The following is a 13,986-nucleotide window of genomic DNA, read 5'->3' on the forward strand; positions in this document are numbered from 1 at the left end:
GTCTTGTCATGTTTAATTCCTAATATCTTCATCAATTCATTATTCTCCTTGTCCCACCTACCTCCTTGCTCCGATCACGAAGCCGGAAAAGGATACATTGGCACCTTTTAGTTTGGTGCCAAATCTCCTCCTTTCAATGTTGATCCTTCCTTACCTTCTCTTCCCGTACTAATTGTAAAGAATCCTTTTCATTTTCACACCATATAGTGATGCCCACCAATACTGCTCCATTATCCTTATGCAAGATTAGGTCAGGAATCCCCAGCGTCCCTTCCATCTCTTTTAAATGGGCTTCAATAAAGATTGTCCAACCATTTCCCTTTGTAAATTGAGTGAATGCTTCTCCAATTTTGTGATGGCTCTTAATCCTCATGTTCTTCATGGGGCACCAATTTAGGGGCAGCACCATGGCTCAGTGGTTAGCACTGCTGCCTCACAGCACCAGGGTCACAGGTTCGATTCCAGCCTCGGGCAACTGTCTGTGTGGAGTTTACACATTCTCCCTGTGTCTGCGTGGGTTTCCTCTGGGTGCTCCGGATTCATCCCACAGTTCAAAGATGTGCAGGCCAGGTGAATTGGCCATGGTAAATTGCCCATAGTGTTGCATGCATTTACTCAGAGGGAAATGGGTCTGGGTGGGTTAGTCTTTGGAGGGCCGGTGCGGACTAGTTGGGCTGAAGGGCCTGTTTCCACACTGTAGGGAATCGAATCTAATCTCAGTATGAGGAACCATTTCCATGGCTACATTGCATCACCTACAATTCTTATTACTGAAAGGATAGAGTTGACCTTGTGGGATAGGAGTTGGTTTTAAGTAGAAAAATATTGATGACCTTCAACATCATCATATATAACTATGATCTAGTCCAATTATTAGGCGATCATTTTTAAAGTAGTGGACGCCAGCCCCTTGACTGGGCAACACCATCCACTTCTCAACCTCTAATCCCCTCCATTTATCATAATGTTTACTCATGGCCTCCTCTATCTCTTCACAATTATTTGTAAGCTGCGTAGTCCCGGATCCATCTGACTGGGCACTAATTCGAGGATTCCAGATGTCAGTAAGAATCTTGAGCTACTCAGTTCCCTAATTCTTTCCGATATTTCAGATTCATTACATCGGAGTGAGGGATCTTGTCGGAGGATCTTGTAAACGCCTCATACTTTCGTATTACTGCTGTTGGAATTAAAATCACTAACTTATTTAGCGCGAGTCCACCACCTCTCTTACAGGCATGTAAAAAGGCATCCGTAATCGACTGGCAGATGTCAACTCTCTTTAATAAAACCCTGAATGATCACCATCTAATCTGGAAAGATAATTTTGTGAAGCGACTAAGTGTTAAATAGTGGTATAACCTGGGGATAAACTGTTTGAAATAAGTCTACTTTCTGCACTGGTTTCAGTCAGGATCTTTTTAAATTCCTTCCCCAATGTCTGAATACCCCTTCCCAATTGGCCATGTCTATACTCGTCCATGGATCTATTTTAGCTCCACACTACTTTTCTACATTTCCAGGCTCAATGAACTTTATAATAGGAATAATTGGATTCAGTAATATAATAAACATTTTATTTTTACAAATAAAATGTAACCCTTTACTTTTCCTGATGTTTACGTCCAATTCTGTAATCGCTCAGAATTTCTGCTCTATTTTAAGGTTAAATGCCATTCCTTCGTACGTACAACTTACTGATGCAATGATAGTTGTCCCCATTGGGATTTAAAAAGATCCCTTTATTACCCTCTTCCCGTGTGCTTTATAAGAGGGTCAAAAGAGAGATTGAAAAGAATAGGTGACAACGAATCTCCCTGCTTCATACTTCATTGAAAATATCAATTTTGTTGGTTTTGCGTCAAAGACCTTCTACTCTAGTGCTATTAGTGGAAAAATTTGCTATTACTTCAATGAATTCTGCCAGGAATAATAATCAATTAAGGGTTTTTTCTTTTTTTCTTGGGTCAGGAAAGTAAAATGTCGCAGGTGGCTGAAATATCTCCACAAAGGATGGTGTTCCCTCACCAAGTCATCCTTTATTTGTAGGTGGCAAGGCCTTGACACTGATCCAACTCCCTCAGATCCAGCTCTCAGTGACACGATGTACGACACCCCCTGTTTTTTTTTCCTTTTTACAGTGAAAGGTACAAGGTGCACAAATCTTTATTCCATTTCCACCACCAGGAAGAAAGGAAACACCCGCGTATCCAGTGACAAGCCGTGCTTCACAATGATAGGAAGAGCCAACATCGAAGGATCAAAAAGTGACGTTGCTATGAACGCTTGGCCGCCCCAAGCCAGTTCTCCCTGTGGTCACTTTTCTGACACCTCCTGCTTAAAACCCAAAAGGTCAGAAGGATCATGAGGCCCCGCTTTCATGGTCTGTACTCGTACTGAAAATCAAGATCAAGCGAGCTTTTGCCCTTCTGCTCCACGGGAGGTTTCTGTCCTCCCTGAGCTCGCCTTCGGACCCCTGCGTTACGGTGTGACAGGTGTACCGCCCCAGTCAAACTCCCCACCTGCCTCTGTCCCCGGAGCGGGTCACACCCACCGCCCGGGCGCTTCCGACCAGAAGCGAGAGCCCCTCGGGGCTCGCCTCCCCGCCTCACCGGGTAAGTGAAAAAACGATAAGAGTAGAGGTATTTCACCAGCGGCCGAAGCCTCCCACTTATTCTGCACCTCTCATGTCTCTTCCCAGTTCCAGACTAGAGTCCGGCTCAACAGGGTCTTCTTTCCCCGTTAATGCTGCCAAGCCCGTTCCCTTGGCTGTGGTTTCGCTGGATAGTAGGTAGGGACAGTGGGAATCTCGTTCATCCATTCATCCGTATCACTGATTGGATGAGGAAGCATTTGGCTATTTTTATGCACTCACCATACGCGATGGATCGTGTCCTTTGAGATTTTAATGTCGCTTGTTGACGCCTGGATACCCCTCTCCAGTGAAACCACAGCCGGAACGATCTTAAGGGAACGGTAAAATACATTGTAAATCAGAATCTCGGTGAGGCAAGGGATGAGCTGGGCATATCAACCGTGGGACTAGGCGACCACTCATCACTTGTTGTGTTAAGCATGCTCTTTATTATTAACACCCTGATCTACCCCCCACCTTTAACTAAGTGATCTAAAACACTAAACTTAATAAAACTGTTAAAAACTATTAAAATCCTTAATTAAAACTATTAAAATACCTAAAACTTAGTAAAACATTATTAAATAACATGCAGGGGAGAAACGAAGAGTCCATAAAAATCCACAAAAGTTCAAGGGTCAAAGACAAAACAAGTGTTGTCATGTTCTGTGCAAACGACTTAAATTTCACGAACCCGAGGTCTTTCATCAATTCAGTGATCTTCTCGAACCACTTCCCTCGGGCCCCAACCACAAAACCAGAAAAGGATATCGTTCCTCCACCGATGAGCTCCATGATCTCCTTTTCTGAGATGTTTGTACTTGTTTGTCTTTCCTTCCCATGCTGGTACAAGCGAGTTGACCTGAAGGTCAGTTCTGATGGTCACATCCACAACAACAACCTGGTCTTCTCCCTTAAAAATTCGGTCTGGTGTCCAAAGTTTCCCTGCTCCATCTTTAATTCTCGGTTCTATAAAAACTATCCATCCATTTTTCCTGACATATTCAACTCGTTCTTCAACAACTCTATTGTGCCTCTTGATCCTCGTGTTTTTAACATGGGGCACCACCTCGAGATATGCGCAAACGTTTCTAATAAATCATTACATCTTCTGCAATTCTTAGTATAACCTGGCCTTCCATATGACATTGACGCTCTTATTGTATATAGATTTTTTTCTTAATAAAATCGAATTAATAACTTTCACCGTCTTCATATATTGTATTCTAGACAACCAACCATTGGGTATCCTATCATTATAATAAATAGTGAATCCCTGCTCCTTGACAAGGGAGGGCCATCCATCTCTATCTCCATTTTCCTCCAATTAGCATCATTGGAATTGCTAAATTCTTCCAATTCGTCTTCACTATCTTCCCTGATAGGATCCAGCTCACCCAATCGCTGATTAATGCTCGGGTTCCAGATGTTCTCCATTACTTTAAGTTTGCTACACTGTCACCTTCAAAATGAAATGATGCGTGCAGGATTTCATCCTCAGATTTCTGTAGCGTCCCATACTTCCTCGTTATCGAGATTGGGATGAATGTCGACAGCCTATTTAAAGCAAGGCCCCCATCACGGGACTTGGCACATAATACTCCATCCCTGATGGATTGTGGGAGGTGTAAGATTTCTTTAACTACGCTTTTTATTTTATTATCTGATTTAAGATAATTAATGGAAACTTCTGATAAAACTAATATAATCTAGGAATAAAGTGTTTTTAAAATTTCTATTTTTTTGAACCGGTTTTAAGTGGGATCTTTTTAAATTCCCTAACCATATATCTAGTTGGTTTTCCCAATTTGAGTGGCTTACGCCAATCCACGGATCTATTTTAGCCCCTAAATATTTATCTATAAACTGTATGTTCCCTTCATTGAATTTCCAGTTACTTTTATCATTATAAAATTCTTATTTTTATGTGTAAAGTAAAAACCTTTTGTTTTCTTTATATGAACCTCCAATTTGAGTTTCAGATTGTACACCATACCCTCGTAAGACTGACAAAGTAACGCTATATCGTCTGCGAATGCTAAGGTTGCGCAGTGACAGCTTTTCCCATCTGTCCCTAGAAATATTCCTTTTTCTTCAATGGTACTAATCAGAGGGTCCATTCCAATATTAAAAAGAATTGGTGACAATGCATCGCCTTGCATAACCCCTCTTAAAATTTTAATCTTACCTGTTTTACTTTTAAAACCTTCCACTTGAGTAAAAAATCGTTATCATATAAATTTTTAATCACATTAATAAATATTTAACGGGACCTGGAGTCTTTTAAGAGCAGTTAAAATTAATTTGTGGCCCAGTGTCAAACGCTGTTGCTAAGTCTACGAAAACTATCGCTAAATCTCTCGTTCTTTTTAACTCCATTCATAATGTTTTCTAAGATTTTAATATTTTCTTTGCAACCAGCTACACCGGCCACAAAGCCCTTTTGTCTTTTCTTCAGATTAATTACTTTACCCAACCTCCTGGCTATAATTTTAGTGAATATTCTGAGCATAATTGGCCCTATTGTTATTGGTCTCCAATTATTGATATCCCTCAACCAGACTTCATCGCTCACTTCAGGAATCAATACAGTACTACTCCATTTCATTTGATCCGGTATTATCCCTGATTTCAACCAATTAGTATATACTCTAGGAAGTATGGTGTTATCTTTATTAAATACCCTGACTATCTGCTTCAACGTTACCCTCTCTCGCCCTGTAGCAGTTTTCATGTCCATCGCCTTAATGGCAAGATTAACGTCTTCCACTGTTACAGGACCTGTCAGAGTCCCATTCTCCGAAGGGCAATGCTGTGTGATCAAACAGTGAAGGGGAGGGCAGGGATTAAATCAAAATGGAGTTGGAGGGGCAAATGATGCACTCCACTCCCTGCGGCGCCCACCCCTCCCTGAACAACGCCAGGGTGTTGGTGGACACCGTGTGCTCCTTCTCCAAGGACACCCGGGCCCTAACGTAACCGCGGAAGAGGGGCAATCTCCTAGTTATTTTTTTTTTTATTTTTAGCAGTGCCCTTCACCATCCCCTGTTTATATATTTTTTTATTTTTTTTCACATCAAAGGGCAAAACACTCATGTTTATTTTTTTATTTTTTTATTTTTTCTTCTTTCTTCCCCAGCACCCATGGTGTGTGTGTGCAGGTGTGAGACACAGTGAGAGACACAAAGTGTACAAATCTTTATTCAATTTCCACCACCAGGAAAAGTAGGAAAACACCCGAGTGGCCTGTGACGAGCAGTGCCCTTCACATCAAAGGGCAATGCTGTGTGATCAAAACAGTGAAGGGGAGGGCAGGGACTAAATCAAAATAGAGTTGGAGGGGGAAATAATGCACTCCACTCCCTGCGGCGCCCACCTCTCCCTGAACAACTCCAGGGTGTTGGTGGACACTGCGTGCTCCTTCTCCAAGGACACCCGGGCCCTAACGTAACCGCGGAAGAGGGGCAATCTCCTAGTTATCTTTGTTAACGAGGGCCTCCTGATAGGCCTGAGCTTGAAGAACCCATCAAGGACCTTGTACCACGTAAATCCCCCCACCCTCCCCACTGGCCCGGGGGGTGTGGGTCAGCTCCTCTTGTACCTTTTCCCTGTGACATGTCCACCCCAGCTCCGGTCCCTCTGATGCGGACTCTGACACGGCCTGTACCGGACTGTAGTTCCTCTCCTTGTATCCGGAGCATCTCGAGAGTTTCCTCCTCCTCCCAGCGGGAATGGTATCGAGGCTGCATCCATCTTGGACCCTGAGGTTTCCTCGACACCAGCCAGAGGGGAGAGCCCATGGTTTCTGACAGGCCTTCTGGTTGTTGACAGGGGCCTAGTATGTTTTGCTCCTGCCCTGTTTGTGAGGGAACAGCTTTCAGGTGATCCACGTGTTGGTTCAGGACTGCCTCACTTTCCCCAAACTTTGTAAGTCCCGGGACCTGACCTCCCCTCGTCCCCATACAGAGCCGTTTCCATGGTTCTGGTACCAAACGACATCCCCCTCAATGAAATGGTCTCCCTCGCTTCGAGGAGGCATGTGGCTGGCATTGGTGATCCTGCTGCTGTTTCACCCCAACACCCCTCCCCCAGTTTGGGAAATATCAGGTTTAACCTGGTGCCGTGTCTTCTCCCCATCACCGACTCTGCTGGAACTATCCTGTTGTTGTGTGTGGGCTGGGCCCAGAATCGATCAGGAACCGGGACAGTTTGGTATCGAGTGACGCTGTAGGCTGCTGCTTTAAGCCTGCCTTCAACATTTGGAACAGTCTTTCCACCAGAGCATTGGATGATGGTTGCCATGGAGCTGTCCTTATGCCATTTTCCCACAGAATGTGAGTATTTCCTGAGGTCAATGATACTCCACTGTCTGTGACTGATACTTCCCAGACTCTGTGTATCGTGAACGATGCTCACAGCTTCTCCATCGTTATCATCCCTGAGTTTGCTGAATGAACTTTCTGCACGCCCAACCACTTAGTTCCTGGTCATTGTCAATGCCCATTGTGCCCATGGAAGGACCTGCTCAGTCGATGTGTAACCGAGCCATTCCCACAAATGTGGGAGCTCAGCTGGTGGTAATTTTTATCCTTGTTGGCCCTGTGGGCACTGCCCACCAATGCAGCTGTGTTAGCATCCAATCCCGGCCACCGGACATAATTCCTTGTTTGTATCTCCATCTTGGAAACCCCTGGATGACCCTGGTGGGGTTCAGTCAGTATCTGGTGATGGCCTTTACTCGGACACTCCCACTTGCTCCACATAGTAATCTGCCGCCCTCGACGGTGATCTGGTCTTGCTGGGATCAGAAAGGTTTCAATCCTGGTTGTGATGGCCCTTCTCCTTCCCCCATTCCCACCAGCTGTTTGTTTCACCAGGACAGGATCTTTGTGCCCACAGTTGGATATTGTCAGGAGTGACCGCAAGGGTGTCCAGGCTGTTTTATACCAGAACAGACCCTTCCATGGGAACTGGGAGACCACTTCCCCAAACAGTGTATTTAATTCCATCTGATTTGGATGTTGCTAACCATTGGATTGTTCCAATCCCCGCGGAGGGGGCTTTGCGAGGAGGGCACTCTCCTGGGTACCAGCCGACAAGTTTGTTACTCAGGTCAGACCTTGTGGGACCCTTTGCTGCCTTGAGTCCACACACCAGCAGCAACTACAATGGCTGTCTGAGCCAGATCCTGAAGGACTCTTCAGCCAATTGGCCGAGGCTGGGCATTTTTGTGAGGTCCTGCTGAGGGCTGACCTTAGGGCCCTCTGTTCAGGACATGCCCAGCTTGAGGCTCTGTGATTGGCTACACTCAAATGGTGCTGCCCAAGCTCAGTCAGACAGGTGAGTGTCCCCTTCCATTGGGATGGCCCGACAGGTCCCATGATGCACTTGCTGCAGTTTCTAATGACAAAGCCTGGTGTAGTAGCTGTTTGAAGGCCAGTTGGGCTTCAGCCGGTAGATCCTTCTGTGTGGTTATGTCATTAATCCCCCATCCCCACGTACTGACTAACAATGGGAAAGCTGGCCCCACCCCCTTGTCTCCCATGCCTCAGAACGGTCTCTCAGCATCTCCTTCAGTATTAACCCAAAACCACATGCCTCTGCCACTCGCCTCAACCTTGTCAACAATCGTGATGGATTCCCTGGTCCTCCAACAGCTGAAGAAAGCCAATGGCGTCTTAGGACTAGAAATGGTTGGTGATCATAATATTCCTTAAACAACTGTCAGTTTTCGGAAGTTTCTGGTACCTGGTGCCTCTGGGAACATTTAAGCCCCTTGTGACTGAAAATGCTGTGGGTCTGCAAGCAGCCCGAAGGATTGCTCATTGCTTTTCACCCGCCGCAGTGTCAGTTGCCCAGAAAACATATTGCGTTCTTTCCTCATACTGGGCCCAGTCTTCAACAGCAGGATCAAATGAGCCCATTAAGTTCCAGAATAATCTCTCTCAGATCCCTGTGTCTTTTCTCTCTCTTTAATGCCCTCCCCTGTCTATGGACGTTGTTATGTTTAATTCTTTCAAACCGGATCCATGTCTGACCTGGTTCCGTTGTTGCCGACCTGCTGCCTGTATGTTTCTGAAATCCATTTGTAGCCACTCGAGAGCCTGTTTCCCATCTTCACAATCTCTTCACACCCCCATCTGACAGCGCTGCAAACACCTCACTCGCCCCACCTACCAACTACCATTGGGGGGAACGACCATTACCCCCACAGTCTCTGGCCAAGTCATCTGCCTCACCGGTTATTCAAAATCATTCAAAAAGGCTTCTACATCTTTATTGTTGAATTTTGGTAATTTGGGAATTTTAGCCTGTCTGCTAATCCTGAAAGTTACTCTTTTTTTTCTCTTTCTAAATTTCCTCGGCAAATTTGGGAATTTTGTTCAAACCCAGAATGTTTTTTGCAATGTTAAAAGCCATTTCCCCCAACCTTTTGATTTGACCAACCACAAGTCACCAAAACTAACCGTATCTTTCCACCAAAGGTTTATTGTAAGGTCTCGGACAGTAATCCCCAAGTCTGTTTAAATCGATCCAAATCCATCCCGATCTGGGACCTGAGCCCCCAGCCCCTGTCACCATGTCCCCCTTGATTTACTTGGACAGAGTACACTGGCTGTGACCAGCCAGCTCGGAGTCAGGTTCCTGAACTGAGGAGATTCTCAATCCCCGGGTAATCCTGGTCAGCCAGGGCTTCCTGATTGGGCCCAGATTAACATTAAATGTCCTGCATATGTTTCCCGTGAATATTTAAGATTTAAATCTGAACTGAAACTGTCTCTTTAATTTCTAAAGGATAGGAAACATTGCTGTTTTCTTACTGTTCCAGATTTTGGAACAATGTTTACCTGACAGCTTTCACATGAGCCAAGTATCAATTTGTCAAAGGAAAATAATTTTGACTGACCTGAATGATGTTCCCCGAGGGTTTGATTTTTGGCGGTGGATTGTTGTTTGTAAATAACTGAATTGTTTCGGCAGTACAAGTTATCAAGTTTTATACAATCCATAAACATCTAATGTGATAAATGGTGAACAGCGTAACAGAGTTCGAGATGACTGAGAATGTTGATACAATGTAGTGCAGGTAAATGTGTGATTGTATTCATAGCCATTCTATTTGTCTGTAACCTACACCCTCACAGCACCTGATCGATTTGTCTGTAACCTACACCCTCACAGCACCTGATCGATTTGTCTGTAACCTACACCCTCACAGCACCTGATCGATTTGTCTGTAACCTACACCCTCACAGCACCTGATCGATTTGTCTGTAACCTACACCCTCACAGCACCTGATCGATTTGTCTGTAACCTACACCCTCACAGCACCTGATCGATTTGTCTGTAACCTACACCCTCACAGCACCTGATCGATTTGTCTGTAACATCTACCATTGTTTGCAGGCAAGTTTTATTCTTGTATGCACATTTCAGCTAATGCAAAAACAATTATATATTTCCTTCACATAGTTTTCATTCTTGTGAACTCAGCTCTTGGTTGAAACAATTACACACTGGTGTGAGGTCATTTACCTTGCATAAGTAATTATGATTGGAGAAGTAACACTACTTTACCTATATCCCACAAACCTTTTCCTTCCAACTGACCACATTGAGTGTTCTGTGAGAGGCTCGGCAGCTGGAGGCTGGATGTCATGATTCTTTCATTCCAATCTCAGTGTATTGACTCTGATTCACAGTCGAAGGTTGGCAGGGAGGCAAGCTGAACTCTCTCTTCACCATGGAATGGACCCCCACCATAACATTGGCAGTTCCCTGGGAGCACAAACACAATGTCAGCTGGAACAGGAATAGAACCCACTGTGCATCATAAACAGGCTGTTCAACCAACTGAGCTGACTGATCCCCATCCTGTTCAATTCCTGTCCCAGCTAAGGTCACCATGAACAAGCTGTCTGCTCAACCTAGACCCTTATTTGAGGCATAGTGTCCTTTAGATTAAAGTCATCACCAGTCTTCTCCCCCAAATGGGAGAGCAGTCCTACCGTCCTCTGGATAATGATGACTTTACCATTTTTACCCATCACAGCCAGTACCCTCATCAAATGAAGGTCCCAGGGGAATGTAGCAAAGGGCTGAAGGGGAAGACCGAAACAGGCAGTGACCCAGTAAAGGGGAAGGTGTCTGCTGAGGCATAGAGCAAGGGGTCAAATAACAGGTCACCATTAGGGGAAGCAACCCTGAACCGAACCTGGATCAAACCCATCGGAAAAAGGGTTACTTTTAACCCGTTAATGGCTGAGCTATTTCATTGGTCTTCACCTCGAACCTGAATATTTTTATATGTTTTTGTAACTTTTAAAAACAAATTTTGTTTAAGGAGTATGACTGAGGGATTACTGTCAGTCATTAATAAATATATAATGGAAAACTGAGGCCCTAATTTGGGTTCTGGGGAGCGGAGTGATTGTTATGATGTCACCCAGCTGGATCTCATAGAATAGGAGTTCCCTGATTGGGCTGTTAACCTGGTCTCATCAGGGAGCCCTGGCTGACAGGATGCTCTTAACATGGTCTTCAGGGTCTGAAGCCACCTTTCCAAAGCTCCCTGGGATTCAGGATGGTATGCACTTTAAATAAAGTGCTGTATGTCTAAGCTGTCCATGACTTCTTTAAACAGTCTAATAGTAACATTAGACTCTTGGTCTGACTGAATCTCTCTGGGTGGCCCATACTCCATTAAAAAAAAGCTGCTGACTCCTCTCCCAGCCTTTTGGCGTGAATACTCCACAATGGAATTGCCTTCGGAAATCTGGTGGACACACCCATTATGGCTAGAAAGCACTGGTTCCCACTTTTAGTTTTAGGAAGAGGACCTACACAATCAATGATAACCCTTGTCAAAGGTTCTTCGAATGCAGGAATCGGCAACAAAGTTGCTGGTTTTATTCCTGCCTGTGGCTTCCCTACCATTTGGCAAGAATGACAGGTACGGCAAAATTTATCAACATCCTAGTGCAGTCCAGGCCAATAGAAATGATTTTGGATCTTAGCCTGAGTCTTCCTCACACCTCGGTGACCGCCCCCTGATGCTACCTGTAACACTTCCTGTCTGTATGCTCCCGGCAACACAATCTGGTTCCCTGTTACTGGACACGGACAAATGGCCCCACGGGATGGGAAAACAAAAGTAATTGGGAAATCTCTCACACTGTTGATGAAAGGAGCAGCATGACCATTACCGGGTTTGAGTGGATTGTATCGAATTTCAGCAGTGTGGATCATCCAGTCACTGAGTTGTTAAATAACGGGCAAGTTTCAGTGGACAGCAGACTGTCAAAAGGTATTTGACAGCCTAAATTCTGTGTGAGTCACTGCCCCGGTGTTAGCCACACTTGTTTACGTGCAGCCTTTGAAGGTGCCTATCGATGTCAGTGATGTTGGTGTCGGTGCGGTGCTCCTGCAGGAGGGCGATGGGGGAACAGAAAGACCCATTGGGTAATTTTCCAGGAAGTTGAATATTCATCAACAGAAATATTCAACGGTGGAGAAAGAGACTTTGAGCTTGGTGTTGCCATTATAACATTTCAGTGTCTGTATTACCAACGATGTATCTGAGCCAATCGTATTCACTGATCATAACCCATTGCCATTTGTGGAGAAATTCAGACTGCTTCGATGGAGTTTGTGGTCACAGACATTTCATTTGACAATTGTGCAGGTGACAGGTCGGGAAAACGGGATTGCTGATGTGTTATCGAGACTCGAATGAGACATGGAGGTGTTCGGTGGTGGGTGAGCCTGGCCTGAATTTGCATGTGCCTGTGTATGTTTGTAGGGGTGTAGTTAGTATTGTGTGTCTATGTGTTTCAGCTACTATCCAGTTATCTGTAAGTTTTAAAAATGAAGCCATCTTTGGAGATTGATGGTCCGTTTATTTGGAAGGGGGGAGGTGTCACAAAGCTGTTCCTTTTCTCAAGGAGACTGTGTCCTTGTTTTGTTTCCGAGGGGTCGTGAACCAGCTCCCGGCTCCGAGGTGGCTGGTTTGGGACAGAGATGGGAAAGGATTTTGAGAGGCCTTTTGTTTAAATGTAAACAGATAAGACTTCAGGTCAAAATGGTGATGTTTTCGAAGGGAGCTGTCACATGAAAGGGGAGTGGTCAGCCCTGCAAACTGAAGTGGAGTTAGAGTCCGTTCAGCAGTGAGCTGTGTGGAAACAGTTCAGCAGTGGCGTGTGTGAAGAAAGGCTGCTAAACTCTCTCTCCTTCTGCCCTTCGAACTTTGACCTGTAACCTTCGGTTTAAGTTTTACTCGATGGTTAAGGGGGTTGTGGACTGGGACTGTTGTGTATGTTTGGAACAGCATAATTAAGTCAAGTTTGGATATACTGGGTTCTGTAGATATTCTTAAATCTGCTATTTGTGTTTCATTCTGTAATGTTGTGAATAGATTTTTGTCTGTTTTGAAACCTGGTAGTCAACCTAGCGAGCTCACTCGGGGTAATTTTTAACGAAACAAATTGCAAAGTTATGGTCTGGGCTGGCTGCTTCAGAATATTTTGAGTGGTCTGGCCTGGTCCATAACACAAGGTTTTAGAGCGTTGCTATGTGGTAGGTTATGTCAGACAGAAGCACATAGGCCCAGAATTTCTAGGCAGAGAGATCAATGGCCAGAAGGGTCAAAAGATCATACAAATGGTGTGAATGGTGTGTCAACAGGCTGAATAATGGGCCTCTCCAGGTGATCAAGAGTGTCAGGCAGTGTGAGTAAAGTGTCAACAGGCTGAATGATAAATAATGCAAACTGTAGAAAGTAATTAAGGAAGAGCGATCATAACAATTTATGATGGTGCTGCTCAAAACAAGAAAGTAAGGAGGATTTTACAAGCACAGAACATCGTGGTGGTGACATGTGTACTGTGACATGAACTCAAAATCACAGTTGAAATGGCTTTCGTTGAGAGGGAGCTTTCTGTTCGTCAATTCTATGTTGTTGTGTATCTGGAAGGCAGCCTGAGAGGATGCTTACACACAGATCAGAGGCTGATTATCCTTGACTGCTGAATAGTTCCCTGACTGGGAGGGACCATTCCTGTCTGGCCATTGTCACATGGTGAATAGTCATCCATTGTCAACTGTTCCGGTTCACTGGTTCGCTCATTGGGCTGACTGCTGACATCCTTCGGTTTGTGGAAGAATTCCCTAAACCTCATTTGCCTTACGAATTCCTCTGTGTCTAACACGAGACCAGTGGGGCAGACATTTTGTCCGTGAGGCAGAAATTGAACTGAGAACTTCGAGTTACATGACAACATAGAATCACTGAGCAGAAACCGACAGCTAAGATAATGTACCCATGAAGACAGCCTCAACTGTGGTCCTGGGT

The sequence above is a fragment of the Hemiscyllium ocellatum genome, chromosome 32 (assembly GCF_020745735.1).
Source record: "Hemiscyllium ocellatum isolate sHemOce1 chromosome 32, sHemOce1.pat.X.cur, whole genome shotgun sequence".
Lineage (NCBI taxonomy): Eukaryota > Metazoa > Chordata > Chondrichthyes > Orectolobiformes > Hemiscylliidae > Hemiscyllium > Hemiscyllium ocellatum.